The sequence below is a fragment of the Melopsittacus undulatus genome, chromosome 3 (assembly GCF_012275295.1).
Source record: "Melopsittacus undulatus isolate bMelUnd1 chromosome 3, bMelUnd1.mat.Z, whole genome shotgun sequence".
NCBI lineage: Eukaryota > Metazoa > Chordata > Aves > Psittaciformes > Psittaculidae > Melopsittacus > Melopsittacus undulatus.
The window spans coordinates 15962926-15980287 of record NC_047529.1 but is presented as its reverse complement, the minus strand read 5'-3'; the positions used below and the strand labels follow the sequence as shown (position 1 = coordinate 15980287).

General features: G+C 46.0%; 1 protein-coding gene across 3 annotated transcripts in view; it reads left to right on the top strand.

The window, feature by feature from the left end:
• Positions 1-17362, top strand: part of XKR6 (XK related 6) — a 172957-nt gene that overhangs the window by 47519 nt on the left and 108076 nt on the right. For 2 of the 3 annotated variants that reach the window (XR_004549490.1, XR_004080214.2), the window contains exon 3: positions 2233-3175. The exons of the other annotated variant lie outside the window; for it this stretch is intronic. The gene's annotated coding sequence lies outside the window, so the exon portion shown is untranslated. Of the gene's footprint in view, positions 1-2232; positions 3176-17362 lie in introns of those variants that run through there. 3 annotated transcript variants of the gene reach the window in all.

The following is a 17362-nucleotide window of genomic DNA, read 5'->3' as shown; positions in this document are numbered from 1 at the left end:
TCTGGTTTGAGTTGCAGCTAAAGCAGCACTTATTTCAGAGTGTATGTTTTAGCGTAGTGTTACTCGAGTCTCATTAGAGTAAGCTTTTCAAATTGAATAATGAGGCAGTACTGGAAGACAGCAATATATCATATGAAGTAGCTTGCAATTCAAGATTAAGAAAGTCCTGTAAAAAGGAATTTACAAGAGCCACACTGAATGCACATGAGTATTTTATCTTCCATACCAGAAAACTGCATGTATTAGGTTACTGTGCCACGTACTTTTCTCATCCTTGGACTGCTCCTTGTACGAAATGCCACTTTCTGCTCTCCTTTGTAGCTGTTCCTTTCTTACTAATGAGAGTTGCTCTCTTCTAACAAAACGTGCTTATCCATACTATGTGTCTTTTTAAATATGTCAAGTTAAATTAATATTTAACACAGCACAGATGCGTGTATGATATAACATATCCGCTTATGGCTAATTGTTATTTGATGTGATCTAGCCTCTTTGTACTTACTTTTTCATGCCTTTTGTGCAGCAGGATATTTTTTTAGATGGCAGTGTAACACTTGATTTACACTTGAAAATAGACTATTTCTTCTGGAGTGCTTCTGGGTTTCTCAGTTAGCACTATCCTTTATGGTGCTCCTACATTGTGGAAGGGTGTTTCATCCCAGACCAGGTAGCCCTATTCCAGTTCCAGTGTAAGGTATAGTTACTAATCTATTTGCACCTGCCTGTACAATATTTTTCTAAAGTCTTTGGGGTGTTTACCCTGATGGGATTTTTGGGGTTCTTTTTTGTTGTTTTTTTTTTCCAGCTGACTTAATTTATCTAGAAGTTAGGTGTCCAGTCAGAGCTACTTGTCATGGCTCTCCCTCCGTCAACGATACTGACACAGCAGTTTGTCCTCTCCTAGTCATCCTGTCCTTCCATTGACTCCAGCTTTGACTGGATACCCACCTCTGACAGCTGATGTTTGGTAGGATGGACTCTGCCACCCCATCAGCAGGAGCTGATCTCTGAACATCCCCTGATGCCTTGGAGTTTTTTGCCCTGTGTGTGTAGGCTGCAGTAACCCGTGCAGCACTGCAGAACTGCCCCTGCTGCAGCAGGATGGTGTTGGCCATGCAGCAGGGAAGCTGGTATGCTGATTCCCATGCAACGCCTTATCCTGGCTCTGAGCCTTGTGGCCAGTAGTTCTAGAAGGGGAATGTATGTCAATATTTAATTAAATAATGTAAATATTTAATTAAAAATGGCTTAATCAAAGCCATCAGCTGGCATTCTGCCTTTGCTGAGGGAGACCTTTGCTAGATGCAGTGAGGGATTGGATTTTTCTCTTCTCTACAATGCCATCTCCACAACAGCTATGGTTGCAGACATCCTTAAACAGCAGGTCTGAGAGCCATACGTGATAATGATGGGAGTGCACTATGGTTTGGGATGGGAGCCCTGGAAGGCTGCAGTCATACCGTATGGCATTGAATAGCTGCAAGTAGAGCACACTTGAAACCAGCTGATGATTTGAAATGCTGTTTCCAGTCATCCAGAAACCCCAGGAGAGCACTCTGTTGCAGTAACTTCACAGAGGGAAAGAAGGAAAAAGAGATATTCCCTTTTTAGGATAGCATTCTCTCTTCATTGAAATTAATAGAGATACTTTTATCAGTGGCTTCACTTCTGGATCTTCTTGATTAAATGCTTTAAACTGTAGAAAGAGGAGGTATGTATCATGGGAATGCCACACATGATGGGATATGGATTCCTCAAGCTGCCACTCACCAAACCCCAAAGCCAAGTCAGTTCTGGGCACAAATAAGCTCAGTTTCCAGAGGGGACTGTTCCTTATGGTTGTGCTTCTTGCTCCCAGGTCTGAACCTCGTCTCTTCTTGGCTATATTCCACTCAAAATTAATGCATGTAAATATGAAGGCGGTTCCCTAAAAGTAATGTTGGGATGCTAAGAATTCCCCTAATTTTATTTTGTCAAGAAAATAGTATATTTTCAGTTCTGTAGTTCTGCTCAGTTATTTTGCTCCAATAAATGGGAACATGAGATTACACCAAGTGAAAAAAATCCCTATTGTACTTAGAAACAGGTTTTTGTTGAGTGGTTCAGTTCCTGTACATCTGAAGTATTATTTTAATCTTTATTTCTCCATTTAAGTTTTAATTGATTGATGATGGATTATTTAAAATTTGAGCATCACTATTTATTTAATTTTCTTTTCTTTTTTTTTTTCAGGTCTGAAAGGTTTTTATGGGTGGTGACATGTTCAGTGCCTGGATCAATGTGTTTCATTTAATATTGGGAAGGAGTTATTTTCCTGTTGTTTGGCTGGGTCTTTTTAAGTTGGTAATAAGTAATTAGTAATTGATAATAATAAGTTGATAATAACTGTAAGTCATTATAAGTCAGCATAGCAGATCCAGGTGACATGTACATATGCATATAAACACGTTGTAACACTGTATATGTGCAGAGCAAATTAAACCGTCGCAGGGCAGAAAAAGGCTCAGAGGAGCTGCACCAGAGGACAGTAGAGGGAAGAGGGAAGCATTGGCTCAGGAGTTGTTCAAACTCAGTTGATATCAGAAGGGAATGAAAGTCGTGATGCCCACATGGACCAAATGCAGCTTCTTTTAGCAGAGAAGCCAACTTCAGCAAAGAAAACTGGGAAGGAAACAGTGCCTTATCATCTGGAGCTTACCTTGGCCTGAGGTTTATGACATGGAAAAGGAAAATCCCTCTTCTGTGAGGTGAGGCTGAGCAGCTTCTGCTGGGACAGCACGATCTCACAATGCTAAAGGGTGTGAAGCCTCAGGTGAGGTCCCAGACACCACACAGCACACCGGGGAGCTTTGATGCTGGCTTTGTTATCACTGGGATTTCACCCCTTGGCCAGAGAACTGAAGTGTGCTTTTAAATTCCTCCTGTGCTCAGGTGTGTTCAGCAGAGCACTAAATCCTCTGCCTGAGCACTCACAGTCCTCCACCAGGACAATGCAAGAGTTGGCATGAGCAAAGGCATCCTAAAATTTCTGTACTGAGATCAGATGTGGTGTGGTTTGGATGATGACATCCTGCCAGTAACCAGAAGTGGACAAAGCTGTGTAACGATGCTTTTCTTGCTACAGACCTGCTGTTCCCGACCATAGGGTTCCATTATAAAAGCTTGTTAAAAATGACACTGCTCTCTGGGTTATTTAACTTGCTCTGTTTCCAGTTAGCCACTGCTAAACCTTACAAAAGAAGGAGGTTTTTAACTTCCTGCCTGGTGTTTATCCAGAGTTCAGAAACCTCCACAGAAGTAAGAGAAATTAGCTTTGATCCCTTTCTGCCAGCGTAGGATTATTTTGCATCACGCTGGTTTTGAAGTTCATGGCTAATCCAGTTTTACACATCTGGGGGAACTGGGCTTCTTATGACTTCTGCAAAACAGTGGGGGATGTTGCCTGTGATTTAGAGGTACTTACTGGATACCGGTGATTCAATTTGCATTTCCATTACTGTATCCCATTTCATCCTGTGCCATACACATAGTGTTGCTACTCCATGATGTATGGCTTACAAAAGTTTATGGATTGTTACTGTACTCACTATGCACTTGTTGAGCTATTTGTATTTAAGCCCCACTGCAAACAACTGTGTGTGGCTTGTGTGTAGGTCTCCAAACTGTTGAACATATTTACACACAAAAGGGCTTGTAGTATGCAGTGTGGATCTTAGTGCAAGAAAACAGCTCGTATGAAATGAGCTAAGGAGCCATGTGTGTAGAAACACTGCTTATCAAGGCAAAGGGGAGGGTTGTGTCACAGTTTTCCAGCAAACTGGAAGGTTTAAAATTATCATTCCTGAGTTTGGTTTTTAATGCACTGCATTTTATACATGATGAGTTTGTAAAAACATGCTTTCTTCCTAATAAATGTGTATTTTCAGGTGTAAAAAAATCATTGTCTGTGATCCTTTGAAGTGCCTCTTTACAGGCATTCAGTGTTGTCAGCACACTCAGAACGTTTCCTCCTTACACACACCGGGCATTGCAGCAGCAGAGCATTTAAGCACATGATCTATTTTGAATACACCAGCGATGCATTTAAAAATGACAGTGTGTTTTGCTGGACTGGCAAAACCTTGTTGAGAGCCGTGTTCTGTTAGAACCCAGATCCGTCCCAGGGACCCTTCAGGAACTGCTGTCTGGAGTACAAAGTGCTGGGCAGGTCAAAAATATGATTTATACACAAAAAATGTGTTTTATAGGTCAAGAATTAAAATTCCAGGCTGCTAAGGGTATCTGTATTTCAGTGAGAAGCCCGGGAGATCCCAGCATTGAACCCTCATCTCTGTTCCTGCCCTGTGCCTTCACCCTTTATACACACCTTGTAGTACTATTCCATTTTTCTTGAAGAGCGCAGACAGTGCCACAAATGAGAAATCAGGCAGCATTTTTGGAAGGGAGAGAGGTCAAGAAGAAGGATGGTAAACAAAACAAATACCCTAAATCCTGTGCTGCGTACATTGAGATGGGCTTTTTATTCTAGATTGCCTATAGAATTAACGATATTACATTATAAGTTAGTATGTAGACACTTGTGCATTTCAGACAGTTTTTTTAGCAGTGTGAAGGATGCCTCTTGCATCCTGGATGGCAAAGAATCATAGAATCACAGAAAGGTTTGGGTTGGAAATGACCTTAAGATCATCCAGTTCCAACCCCTGCCACAGGCAGGTACACCTTCCACTAGACCAGGTTGCTCCAAGCCCCATCCAGCCTGGCCTTGAACACTGCCAGGGATGGGGCAGCCACAGCTTCTCTGGGCACCCTGTGCCAGGGCCTCAGCACCCTCACAGGGAACAACTTCTGCCTAAGAGCTCATCTCAGTCTCCCCTCTGTCAGGTTAAAGCCATTCCCCCTTGTCCTGTCCCTACAGGCCCCTGTGAAAAGCCCCTCTCCAGATTTCTTGTCAGCCCCTTTAGGAACTGGAAGCTGCTCTAAGGTCTCCCTGGAGCCTTCTCTTCTCCAGGCTGAACAAGCCCAGCTCTCTCAGCCTGTCTCCATGGCAGAGCTGCTCCAGCCCTTGGAGCATCTTCATGGCCTCCTCTGGACTTGTTGCCCCAGAGCTGGATGCAGGACTGCAGGGGGTCTCACCAGAGTGGAGCAGAGCAGAGGGGGAGAATCCCCTCCCTCAACCTGCTGGTCATGCTGCTGGTGATGCAGCCCAGGACACTGTTGGTTTCTGGGCTCAAGCACACACTGCTGGGTCATGGGGAGCTTCTCACTGACCAATACCCCCAAGCCCTTCTCCTCAGGGCTGCTCTCAATCCAGCTTCCCCAGCCTGTGTTTGTGCTTGCCATTGCCCTGACCCAGGTGCAGGACTTTGCCCTTGGCCTTGTTGAAGTTCATGAGGTTTGTGCTGGCCTACCTCTCCAGACTGTCCAGGTCCCTCTGCATCCCATCCCTTCCCTCCAGTGTGTTGACTGCACCACACAGCTTAGTGTCATTGGCAGACTTGCTGAGGGTGCACTTGATCCCATTATCCATGTCACCAACAAAGATGTTGAACAGCGCCAGTCCCAACACTAACCCCTGAGGAACACCACTTGTCACTGGTCTCCAGTTTGTCTGAGCTGAGTTGTTAACCTGTGCTCTTGCCTTTTTCTTCACTGTCAACTGCTTGCTTAGCACAGCTGTAGGATAGAACCTAAATCCATCCCAATGGCGTTTAATGAACTGTCTTCCTCCCCCAAAGCTTTTCTTGGCAGAGAAGTGCCATTAATCCCAATGGACACCAGTGTTTTCAGGGATTTCACATCACCGTGCAGAAAAGGAAGCATCCTCTTTCATCCTAACATGGCTATGACCAGATCACCACATGCTTCTGTGACCAGGAACACTTTGTATAAACAATACGTTTTTAAGTAAATCAGCATTGAAAGGTTGCAGGGCTGTCAGTGACTTATCTCTTCTCTCTCGGAAATAGTGTTTCTGGAAGGTTGTGGCGGATGCTGCTTTAGCAGGATGCTTCCTGCACATCCCCCAGTGAGCAGCCTGGTCTGAATCCTGCGGAAGGTCTTCAAGAGATCTATCAGATGCCCTACTTAATTCAAGATGTTTAGGTTGTTTTTCTGTTGGCTTGTTCTCGTCACTGTAGTAAAATTATTTTTACAACCCTTTGGGTATTACCTGCTTTTATAATCTTTCTATAATTAAATTTACAAATCCGCTTTTGAGCTGGTGATGTATAAAACCTTGCAAACAGGATCCTTTGTGCTCTAACCTATATTTATGGTACTTTTATTCCTTATGGCAGTAATTAGCCTGGCTCTAGGCCTGGGATTAATCCTTAAGATGCTGAACATGCTTGATTTTTTTCCCCCTTTCTCTGTGGCAAACTCTCTCATCTTATGCAGAGCAGGGCATTTTTAAAACCACTTCCTGTGAAGCAGCTTAACTGTTACCCCTCTTACGTGATTCACAAGAGGAGGTACAGCAAAGGTTAACTGATCCTGTGCCATGGACACAGAAAGGAGAAATGATTCAGCTTCCGTCACAGAGGTGCTTGGCTTTTTCCAAGCCTGATGACGCAGCTTTCGCTGCATGGCCAAGAGACTGTCACCAGTGTGCTATGTAGGACTGTGGCATTTCGAGCTCTAAGTGGTTGGGTATGTTGTAAAAGCAGTATACAGGGGCTCCTGTGCGGGTCTGATGCAGCTGGTACATCCATGTGGTAGGTATCTTGTCAGCTCAATATGAGCCAGCAGTATACCCAGGTGACCAAGAAGACCAACAGCATCCAGGCTGTTGTATCAATAATAGTGTTGTGTCGATAATAGTCCTAATAATAGGACCAGGGCAGTGATTGTGCCCCTGTAATGGGCACTTGTGAGGCTGCACCTTGAATCCTGTGTTCAGTTCTGGGCCCCTCAATACAAGAGTGACATTGATGTGCAAAAGCTGTTACTTGCCTGGTGCATCTTATGTGTCTTGCAAATTACTGTGTGGCTGCCCTGTCCCTGGCAATGTTCAGGGCCAGGTTGGACAGGGCTTGGAGCAACCTGGTCTAGTGGAAGGTGTCCCTGCCTGTGGCAGGGGATTGGAACTGGATGAGCTTTAAGGTCTCTTCCAACCCAAACCCAAATTCTGTGATTCTTGAAGTCATGACTTTTGCAAGTCCTGTCAGGTTTACTGAATGTAGAGTAAGCTGGGTTTTGTTTTCCTAATGAAACATGCTGAATCCTGATTCTTGTGTTATCATATGAAAAAATCAGTAGCATTTCTGGCACCTTCCAGAGATCATCAGAAACACAGAGAAGTTTTTATTTCCTGGATGGCGTTGAGTAGAAATTTTTCTTACAAGAATGGGAGTTTCGCGTTCGACCTTAGCCATGCTGGAGGATATGTTACTGTGTGAAGCCAAGAACACCTCAGAGGACACAGAGAACACAGCACTTGGGGGCTGATTTCTTTTCACCTCACAAAGCTGAATATAAGCTGTGATGCCTGGGCCAGCTAGTACTGACCCAAATGGTTCCTAGATCTGGTTCAGGAGTTGGCCTGCTCCAGGGATCACTTCCAAATGGCATTTTAGATGCAACCACCTTTTGTGGGAGAGAATCAGTAGGATGTGGCTGTGCCTGGTAGCATCATGACTGGACGATGGATCCTGGTGATGTGTGTCCTACAATAACTATGGTGGCAGATTGGATCATGGGCTCACCTGAATCACGGCTACAGGTTCTCTCCAGACTGGAGATCATTATCATCTGAAGCATGGTTTAGCGACCTACTTGGTTAAAATCTTATTGGTTGTATCTGAGAGAGAAGTCTTGGTTTGGTTTGTTTGTTGTAGGTTTATTTGGGTAACTTCATACAATAGGGAGGGGAATTAACGTGTCTCAAGTTTTAGTGTGAAAATCCACTATCTGTGGGATGCTATGGGATCCGTAAACAAATCATGGAGGATACTCACCCACTGTAGAATACCTGGCTGGAACATTTATTCATTTTCTTACCCCAGAAGGTTTCAGTGACATCAAAGAGAGGTACCAATGGCTTTCTGGAAACAGGAGAGGGTGTTATGTGAAAACTGAGCACAACCTTTGCTGTGGGCAATGCACAAATCGCAGAGATTTGGGGAAAGACAGTTTTGTAACAGGTTGCCCAGAGGGATGGTCAGTGCCCCATTGCTAGAAACATGTGGCTTTGAGCAACCTGGTCTACTTGAAGATGTCCCTGCTCCTTGCAGGGGGGTTGGAACTAAATGACCTTTAAGGATTCCTTCCAACCCAAACTATTCTATGTTTCAGTGATTCTATGACATGTCCTGCTGCTCTGATGCTGGGTAGGTATTGATCAGACCTGCCTTTTCCCATGATAACCTTCTTCCCCTGTGTGGCTGGACTAGGAAGGAGGAGGCATTATGAAAGACTTGGTGCTGTTCTGGGCTGCTGGTGGAGCATCAGCAGTTGGAGATGTTCCTCATGGCTGAGCTCTCTTTGGAGACTGACCCCTTGGATGACACACAGCCATCTCCAAATAATGGTCAAGGTGGCCTCAACAAGTTTGTAGCTTGAAGCTTCAGCCTTCCTGGAGCCCCAGATGGATGCAGCATTGTACCCTTTGCTGCTGTACTGGGAGAGGTACCACAAGCTGTAGCAAACATTGCCCATCAGGAATTTTTTCCTCAGCAAACCTTTCTGGAGGCATTGATTTGCAGCTTGTCTGAGCCAAATTTAAGCACGGAGCCACATATATCTGAATTTATCTGTGCTGGCAGTTTTCCTAGGAGGAGGGATCAGGGGCATGGATTTGATTGCCTTGGAAAATTAGTGTTGATTTCAGTGAAGAATATTTTATTACTGTGTTTGCATTGGCATTGTCTTCATAGGATAATGGCTAAGAGTTTCCAGTGTTTCCTGTGCTTGTGTGTATTTAATGATTTAATCTATTCCTTCTGAATACTGGCTTGGAAAAAAATAGAAAAAAGGGCTGGCTGCCTACTCTTAATATCCCGTCATAAAATGAAATCACTAATCCCAAAGGTGGACTTGCAATTGAAAAGAAAGAAAACCAGTCTTGAGAAGTATTAAAACTGAATAACATGCTCTGAAATAGACGCTGGCCATGGTGTTTACTTCAGTGATGGAAGATGGTGAGGTTGTAGTGTTTTCAAAGGTTGGGATGCTGTTATTTCCATCCCTTAGTGTAGCGATAGGACAAGGGGTAATGGGTGTAAACTTAAACAGGGGAAGTTCAGGTTAGATACAAGGAAGAAGTTCCTTATTGTGATGCTTTTGAGGCACTGGAACAGGCTGTCCAAACAAGTGGTAAGTACTCCATCCCTGGCAGTGTTCAAGGCCAGTTTGGACAGAGCCTTGGGTGACATGGTCTAGTGTGAACCTGGGTTTATGCTCACTAGTTTGGGGCTGGTTGCTGCTTGGGGGGGGTGCTCACTATTTCCTCTGTCACACTTAGTGCATTGAACAGCCCACAGTCACCTGCCAGGGGAAGAAAAGATGAAATCTGGCTTCCATACAGCCCTTTTTAAGCTGAGGCTTCTGTCATGACTTCTAAAGTACAAGCACACATAGTCTTTGCTTGTTCAAGAGTAGTTTTACAGGTCAGAAACAATGCAGTGCTGTCCAATAGCTGCCCTACCATTATTCCTCAAAATGAGCCTTAGTAATAACTGATGCACTCTGGTGAGCTGCCGAAGCCTCATTAGGCACCAGCAGATAATGAAGCAGCGGGTCCTATCTCCCCGTGATTTGCAGAAGCGAGCATGAAGATCCCTTTTGCTCTTCTGCTTTACAAATGTAAAATAACAAGTTGACCAAGCTACTGGCCTTTAAACCATATTTCCCCTCTTAAAACCCTTTTAAGACTCTGCCTTAGGCACTGGCAAAGCACTATTAAGGTTTCCCTGCCTTGAGGACATAACTGTATGCTGTACATGGGACTTGCCTGAGCCAGGAAGGTTGGTTAATAGCATCAGGCAGTTCAATCCAGTTCAATTTGGGCTCTGACTTGCAAAGATCAAGGCTGATAGGGATTCCTGTTGCAAGTTGTGTCCTCAGGCATCTCCTATGTTCCTGCTGGCTGTTTCTAGCTTGCAACAAAGGGAGAGCCCTCCAGGATGGGGCAGGCATGCACTGAGCTCACCAGCGGTACATTCTAACCTGCCTGCGTTTGTGACTTGGAGCCTGAAGATTTCCCTTGTCTCCCTTCTCCAGCATCACTCGAGGCTGTGGGAAATTTCAGACCAACAGGAAATACCTTCAAACAGCTCCAGCAAGTAAGACTATAATGAAAAAGGCTGCATGGTGCTGAGGCTGGCGTTGGCTGCTCATAAATTCAGTGCTGTACCTATTTAACAAGGCTGCCGCGTCTGGCACTGCCCGAACAAGTGTAACCATGTAAAGGTGTTACGGGCATGCAAGTTTGGCCAGTTAAAATAATAATGGTATGCTGGAGCTGTCAAGACTGAGACCATGCTTTATGGGGACCAATTCACGTTTCCAAGTCTATTTGCAGAGCTTCTGGTCAAGGGTGTTGCTCCTTCTGCTAAGGACTGGGAAGAGGAATAGGAGCAAGGGGCTAAACATCGCTTAATGGTTATTGGCTGTTTTGTGTAATACCTGGGCCTCAGTTTGTGGCATCACTGTGCTGGCAAGGAACCCTTTCTAGGGTTTACAGCAGCATATTTCTGGATCGAGAGTACCAGTCATGCATTTTCCCCTCTGAGCATCTCCTCTGTATGAGAGGAGCAGGGTGCTTCAAAGCATGAGCATAGGAGGCCAGATGACCGATCACTATCATCTACTGACTTCAGAGCCCCTCCGTGGGCAGCAGAAGGACTCCTTTATGGCATTATGTTTACCAAAGCTGTCTAGAGGGGGTTATTTAAACAACAGTGGTTTGAACCATGCTCTTGACATAATTTTTCTCCATCTGCAGCCTAAATACCAGCCTCTTCTCTGAACTGAATGACTCTTATGGTTAGTAGCGTGCTTTTAAGGTGCAATTGTTCTCTTGATAAGCGCCTGTGCCATTTAGAGCTGCCTAGCTTGATTTCTACAGCAAGACTCCAGTGTATACCAAACCCTCTATGAGAAACACAGCATTTGTAGAAGCATATGTAGACATTGGGTTCTAGGCTTGATCTGCTGTGTGAAATGAGGACACACAGAGCAGGACAGGGGTGCTGTGAGATCAGGGTGCTGAGATCGTAGCTGTTTCCCCATTGATTCTGCTAAATACATATATTTTCCTTGAGCTGTGTGAGGGGGTCAGGAGAATGAAAATCTAAGGTGCAGTAAAAGTGGTAGCTTCCAGTACTGAACAAAATTTGGCTGTTTGGGAAATGTTCATCAGAAGCAACTGATCCATCCACATGCTGGTTTCTTTGGCTTTTGTGGGGAAGATGCATCCAGATGTGGTGGCATAAAATGTTAGTGTCCCAGTGCTGAGCCCTGTCCCTTTGCCAGAGGAGTTGAGACTCCTTGACTCTAATAGATGGAGAGGTGGGTCTCTGAACATGCTGCATGAGGAATTGCAGAAGAGGCTGGACAACACCTTCGTGTTGTCCTGGGAGGTGCAGGAGGTTCAGTTCAGCGTGTGGCTTTTGCAGCCCTCCTGAGCACTTCCTGAGATTGTGTCTCATGCTCAAACCTTGTTGCAGTTTGGTAAGAATCTGCCAGAAATCCATCATTCTATCAGTCCCATGGTGGTGGTGGCAGTTGGATCTCAGAAACTGAACTGGGAGCATCTTCCTGGAGGGGACAGAACTGATCTCATTTGGTCAGTTTGATATCTCTTGGCTTTCCTGCAGAGCTTTTCAGGGTCATCTGTGCTTGAGCTGCCATTCTCTGCTTGGCCAAGCTCAAGAGATGGTGGTCGGTGTAAACATGTCAGAGTAGCCAAGCGTGCAGTAGCTTTGTCAGCGCTGTGTGTCTGTGGGAGGACAGTGACCTCGGCATGAAGCTCTGCTAGTTTTAATCTAAGCCATCAGGCTGAGTTTGCACTGGGTTGGGGCTTTGGCTTGAGGAGTTGTGGAAATGTTGATCCAGCTCAAGGTAACTTCAAACTGGGTTTGTATGTTAGAGTAGAGCAGTTCCCGTTGGAAGGGACCTACAATGACCATCTAGTGCAACTGCAGGATCCCATGGCTTGGATGCTGTTGTCAGCTGGGGCACAGTGCTAATAATTGGGAGATGGATTGTGAAATGGTCATGTAGGCTGGCATTTCCCTTTTCTGCAGCCCAGAGCACCCCTTGTAGCAGAGATGGGCTGTTTCCCTCCTGTTCCTCTGCAAGCCTCAGCACTACCAGTCAAATCAGTCTAAAAACACCTTCACTTCTGACTAAAGAGATTATTTGTGCAAAGCAGCTCTTGAGTTAACAGCACCAGGAGCTTAAGTTTACAGCAAAAACTTGCACTTCACATAGACGGTGTGTCTTTTCCAGCTAGGCAAGCCTACTCTCACCTTATCCTTAACAGCACAGAGTAGGTGGATCAGGAGACAAGCAGGTTTTGTGGCAGGAAGAGCAACAAAGACTTTGCAGAGAAGGATTGGAGCTGGTTGCTCAGGGGGGGACTGTAAGGCCTGTGGAGGGTGAGCAGTGGTGGTGGGAGCTGCTGCTCCCATGTTGGGTACACACATGGTACATCATGATGGTGTTTGGTATGGGGCCTGTAAAAAACTGATTTTGCTGTTGCAGTGCTGTGAAAGGGGGAGGTGGGACAGCCCAGCTGATGTTTAATGTCAGGGGCAGAAGCTTGTTCTCCTGTGGATGTCTCATGCTTTGTGTAAAGTCTTCATCCTTCCTTCACTATAAATGAGTTGCTTTGCAAGCTGCAAATGTGATTATTAAATAAATCTTCTTTTTTTAAGTGAGTCTTGAAACCATTTGATGTGTGAACAGTCCTGTCCTGTGATTGCCTGGCCACAGAAATCTGCTTTTTATTTTCAAAAGGAAAAACTCAAACCAGGGGAGAAATTCCCAGGAGGGAAGTTTAGCAGCTTTCAAAGAGTCCTGCAGCACTCTGTGTGTGGGCAGAAGGAGTTCTCTCCTGTCAAAACAGGCAGGCTTCTTTCTGTAAAATCCCTCTGGGCTTTGTGATAGCCTCCAGACCTGTGGTCCCTTCTGATGGTGCCGTGTAGTTATCTGCACCACGGGAAGCCAGCAGTGCTGTGATCCAGCTTGACAAAGAAGTTCATGTTACTTCCTTAGCTATGGTGATAGCTTGGGTCTTCCTGGTGTTCAGTGATCCCAAACACACCGTGATCAGAGCCCATGTGGCTGCGCCCAAGAACTGCAAAGGGTGTAGAGCAGCCTGGGGAGCTGCTTGAAGCATCTCTTACAATGCATGGCCCCAGCTTGAGGACTTCTAGAGCCTGGTCTTGATAGCCATTCCCCACTGCTTGCCTTTACATGTACTGCCTTTTCAAGTAAATAAGTATGTATTCCTATGGTGAAACTCTCAAAGGTTTCTTGCATCTGAGAGAGCTAACAAGTACAGCCCAGGGTGGCAGAGCGTAAACCTTCCCAGTGTCATTGTGTGCAGCCCCTTAGTTGCAGTCCCATTGCCTTACTCAAGTACGTTAAGATGTGAGAGCATGTGGGACTTGCAGCCAGTGAGGAAACCAATGTGGTCTCTTGCTGCCAACAGAAGAGGCCTGACAGCTGTGCAGATGTACATCAAACCCAGCTGTGCTGCCCTTGGTAAACCTCAAACACTTCTTGTCTGGCAAAGAGCAGGACAAGCCATGACAGGCACGCTCCTGTCTGCATGGTAGTGGTGAGTTGGGACATTCAGCCCCTTGGAGGAAAGCAGTAGCAGCTCCAAAGTCCTGCTCACAGCTTGGAAACATCTCTGATTCCTTTGTTAGATGTTGGGCTTAGCAGTCTCCAGTTGAGCTTGTAAGAGATAACAGACTGTGCCCCTGGAAGAGCTTGCAGTTGAATGGGAGGCAATGACCAGATTTTGCCAACAGCCCCATGCTTGCACATTTTTACCTTCTGGAGTGAAAGGACAGCACAGAGATACTCATCAGTGGTGTCCAAGAAAGCACATGCTTTATCACAACATGGCTCAGAGCATCGGCACAAGCAGGCGCAGGCAGAGCTCAGGCTCCAGCAGCACTTCAGGAGAATGAGACAGCCAGACCTGATGCCAGAGCAAGCGTAGATGTCAGTGAGCTGCCAGGTGGATTTTGGTCCCTGTGGTCCCTTCAGCTCCAGGACTTTCTGATTCTGAGGCCTCCAGGGAGAATATCACTAGCTAATGCAATTTGAGACCCATCACTCAGTGAAACCCCGTGTGGGAATTCGGTACCAACTCGCTCCTACCTTTGCTGAGCCCATTGCTTTTGCCACAAGAACTGCTGTGCTCAGGTGTTTGTTCCCATCTTTTGCTTACACCAAAATGTTAGTTTTCAGTGAAGAAATATCATCCTGCATGACAAAGCCCTGGCTGCCCTCACAGCCAGCACGGCATGCATTTGCCCTGCTGCAAACCCAGGAACTGCCATGGTCCTGAATGAGGCATCTGCATGGCAGAGAGCAGACAGGCAGATGAGGAGCGGATCAGCTGGGAAACCTGCCGTAGATTGAGCTGTGTGTGAATTTAGGGGTCAGGTAAGGATATAAAAGAGGCACTCAGCCAGCCAGGCTGGGTTTGTGTTCCTCTCCTCCTACGCCTACGTGTAGGAGTCTGCTCCAGGGAAGGAAACCTCTGCAGCTTGTGCTGGCTGCATGAAGATATCTCCATTAGCTGCAGCTGGGAGACTGGAGAGGGGACTCGGACACGGGCACCTGCGGTTCAGTGGGCTGCAACCCTTCCTGGGAATTCACAAAGCCTGTTTGCTTTGTGAAGCTCCATCTGCAAAGCATCTCCCATGATGGATTTAGGTGGCAGAGCGATGTGCTACCACTGTAACGTGGTTTTCAGTGCAAAGCCAGGAGCATCCTGTGAGAACCACACACAATCCATTCTCTGCACACAGGACAGACTTGCTGGGACCCTGGGAACTGCTGCTGAGTCCCACAACAAGGGCAAGATGTGGAAGAAGCAAGCCCCGAGTGGAACTTTGGTTTTCTACCAACTCTGAATTCAAAAGGAGCCATGCGTGTAGAGGCAGCTGAGCGATGGCACAGCCTCCTCTTTATTTCTGCACCAGGAACTATTTCTGCTAAAAGGGCTGGTTTGCTTCTTATATTTAATATAGTTTTTCATCTAACAGTGGAAGCTCAGGTATAGTATATGATTATTCACGTATGACTGCAAAAAGCCAGGCTGAGGGTTACGCTTTCCGGTGCTAGTTCCTGCCATGCTGGTCTGTGGGCAGGAATATCTTTTTCCATGTTGCTGGGAGAATTGGCATCACATAGAGGGTAAAATATTTCACAGGGTCCTGGGACATATGGATATAGTGTTCAGCTACTGTGCAACCTCCTGCTGAGTTTTTGGGGACAAGATCTGTTGCCTATTAAATGTTTGTGATCTGTCTGGCACAGCAGGGCAGTCTGGGTGTTATTTTTATAGCAGTATTATATAGCTCTCTACAGGGCTTTGGAGGTAGGAGGCAAAGGTGCGCTTGGCCCTCTGAAGTGTGACTTGGTAGATTACCCACGTTCAGAGGTTTGTAATGCAGGAGATGTTGTGTGGCTCTGCGGCCTCATGTGTGGCTTCACCAACCCCAGCACTGCCTCTCTGTGGTGTCCTGGTGTTGAGCAGATCTCCACAGACGTTTTCAGTGATGGATGTCTTCACTGGAAGCATTCACATGTGATTGAGATGAATCCTACCCAAAAGCTGTGATAGCAACTACTTCCCGTGCTCCTAGGAAAGGTCTTAATGGTGTCTTAATGCTTTACACCGAAGGAGCTTCTCTTTTCAAAGAAGAGTTGGCTGCCCAAATGTGTGTCCTGGTTTCAGCTGGCATAGAGTTAATTTGAGAGTGGATGTCCAAAAGCACCTGAAGTGCTGACTGTACCGGCTGCGGTTCTGTTTCTGCTGTGAGATGTCCTGTCACACAGGCTTGGAAAACAGAGCAAAGGCACCTAGGTGGTGGAATGGCTCAGAAGCTTCTTTTGTTTGCTTTTTGCCCTTGAAAGGCAAAGCGGTGTCACAGAGGAAAGGTTAAGGCACAAGAAAGCTCCTTGTGGTAGTGGCACCCAAGTTCAGGGATTTAACTGCCTAACCTGCCTTGCAACACTCCCAATCCCTGTGACTTGATAGCTCTGTTTCCAAAAGGAGAATGTGAAGAGTCCACAGCATCCTTCAGAGGTTTTCCAGCTTGACTTGGCAGTATCCCTGTTTGTGCATCACAGTGGTCTCTATCGTGCAGTGTCCAGGGTTCACAGCACTGGTGTGAATGGATTATAATGACGTGAAAAACAAGGAGTGCTGTGGCAAGTGTTGAGGCCAGGTCGGCAAGGAAGCAGTTAGCTTCCAGCCTTAACCAAGGAGAAGATTCTAATCAGATGTTGTGTTTTCTGGCTGCTAATAGTAGTGGGGATGCAGCCACAAATGGAGAAATGCATCACACATTTTGAACCCCCTATATGAGACTTTCTGCTGGGAGGATAATAATGGCACAAGCTCAGCGAGTACAAGGAGGTACTCTGAGGCAAACGAACTCCCATGGATAGCAGAGAACAAGGAAAGAAAAAGAAGGGGAAAAAAACCCAGCTGTGTTGGAGCAGAACTGAATCCTGGAAATACTCCAGGTTTTGGAAATCGGTAGGCTTCTGGTTCTTGATGGATCCCTCATGGAGCTTAACAAAGACAGGAATATAAAGATATGTTAATGCTTTTTTTCTGGGGAGTTGTTTGCCTCTGTTGTGGATGACGGGACCCTCAAACCTAAAAATAGGGATAATTGATGTAATCCTAAAGCAAGGGAACACGCCAACTGACTGCACAGATTATAAGGCTGTCTCCTCAACACCTGGAGGTCAAGGGGTGACATGCGGAGAGGGTGTGTTTTGAATGCTGCTCTCCTGACCATTGTGTGTGATGAAATAACAGTGGGTGATGTGAGTGAGGGTGGAAGGACCAATTTGGAAACTCACTGCCCTTCATGAGAGGCACTCTGGGGATGGATATGAGGAAGCTGATACCTTCCCTGGTGGTCAGCTCATAACTGTGGGCTTCTGTGGAAGACAGCTTTTGCAAGGGAAGGAGGTGACAGCTTTTTAATGTGTCTTAAACTATCTACTGCCATCTTCTTGTTATAGATGCAACTAATGCAGAGCCCTGACTCAAGCTGAAATTCCCTTTTTGTTTTGAAAAAGGAGGGCTGGCAGCATTCTCTTTGCAAGAGCTGTAACCCTGAGGTACACCTCCACATTAGTCTGAGAAAGGGAC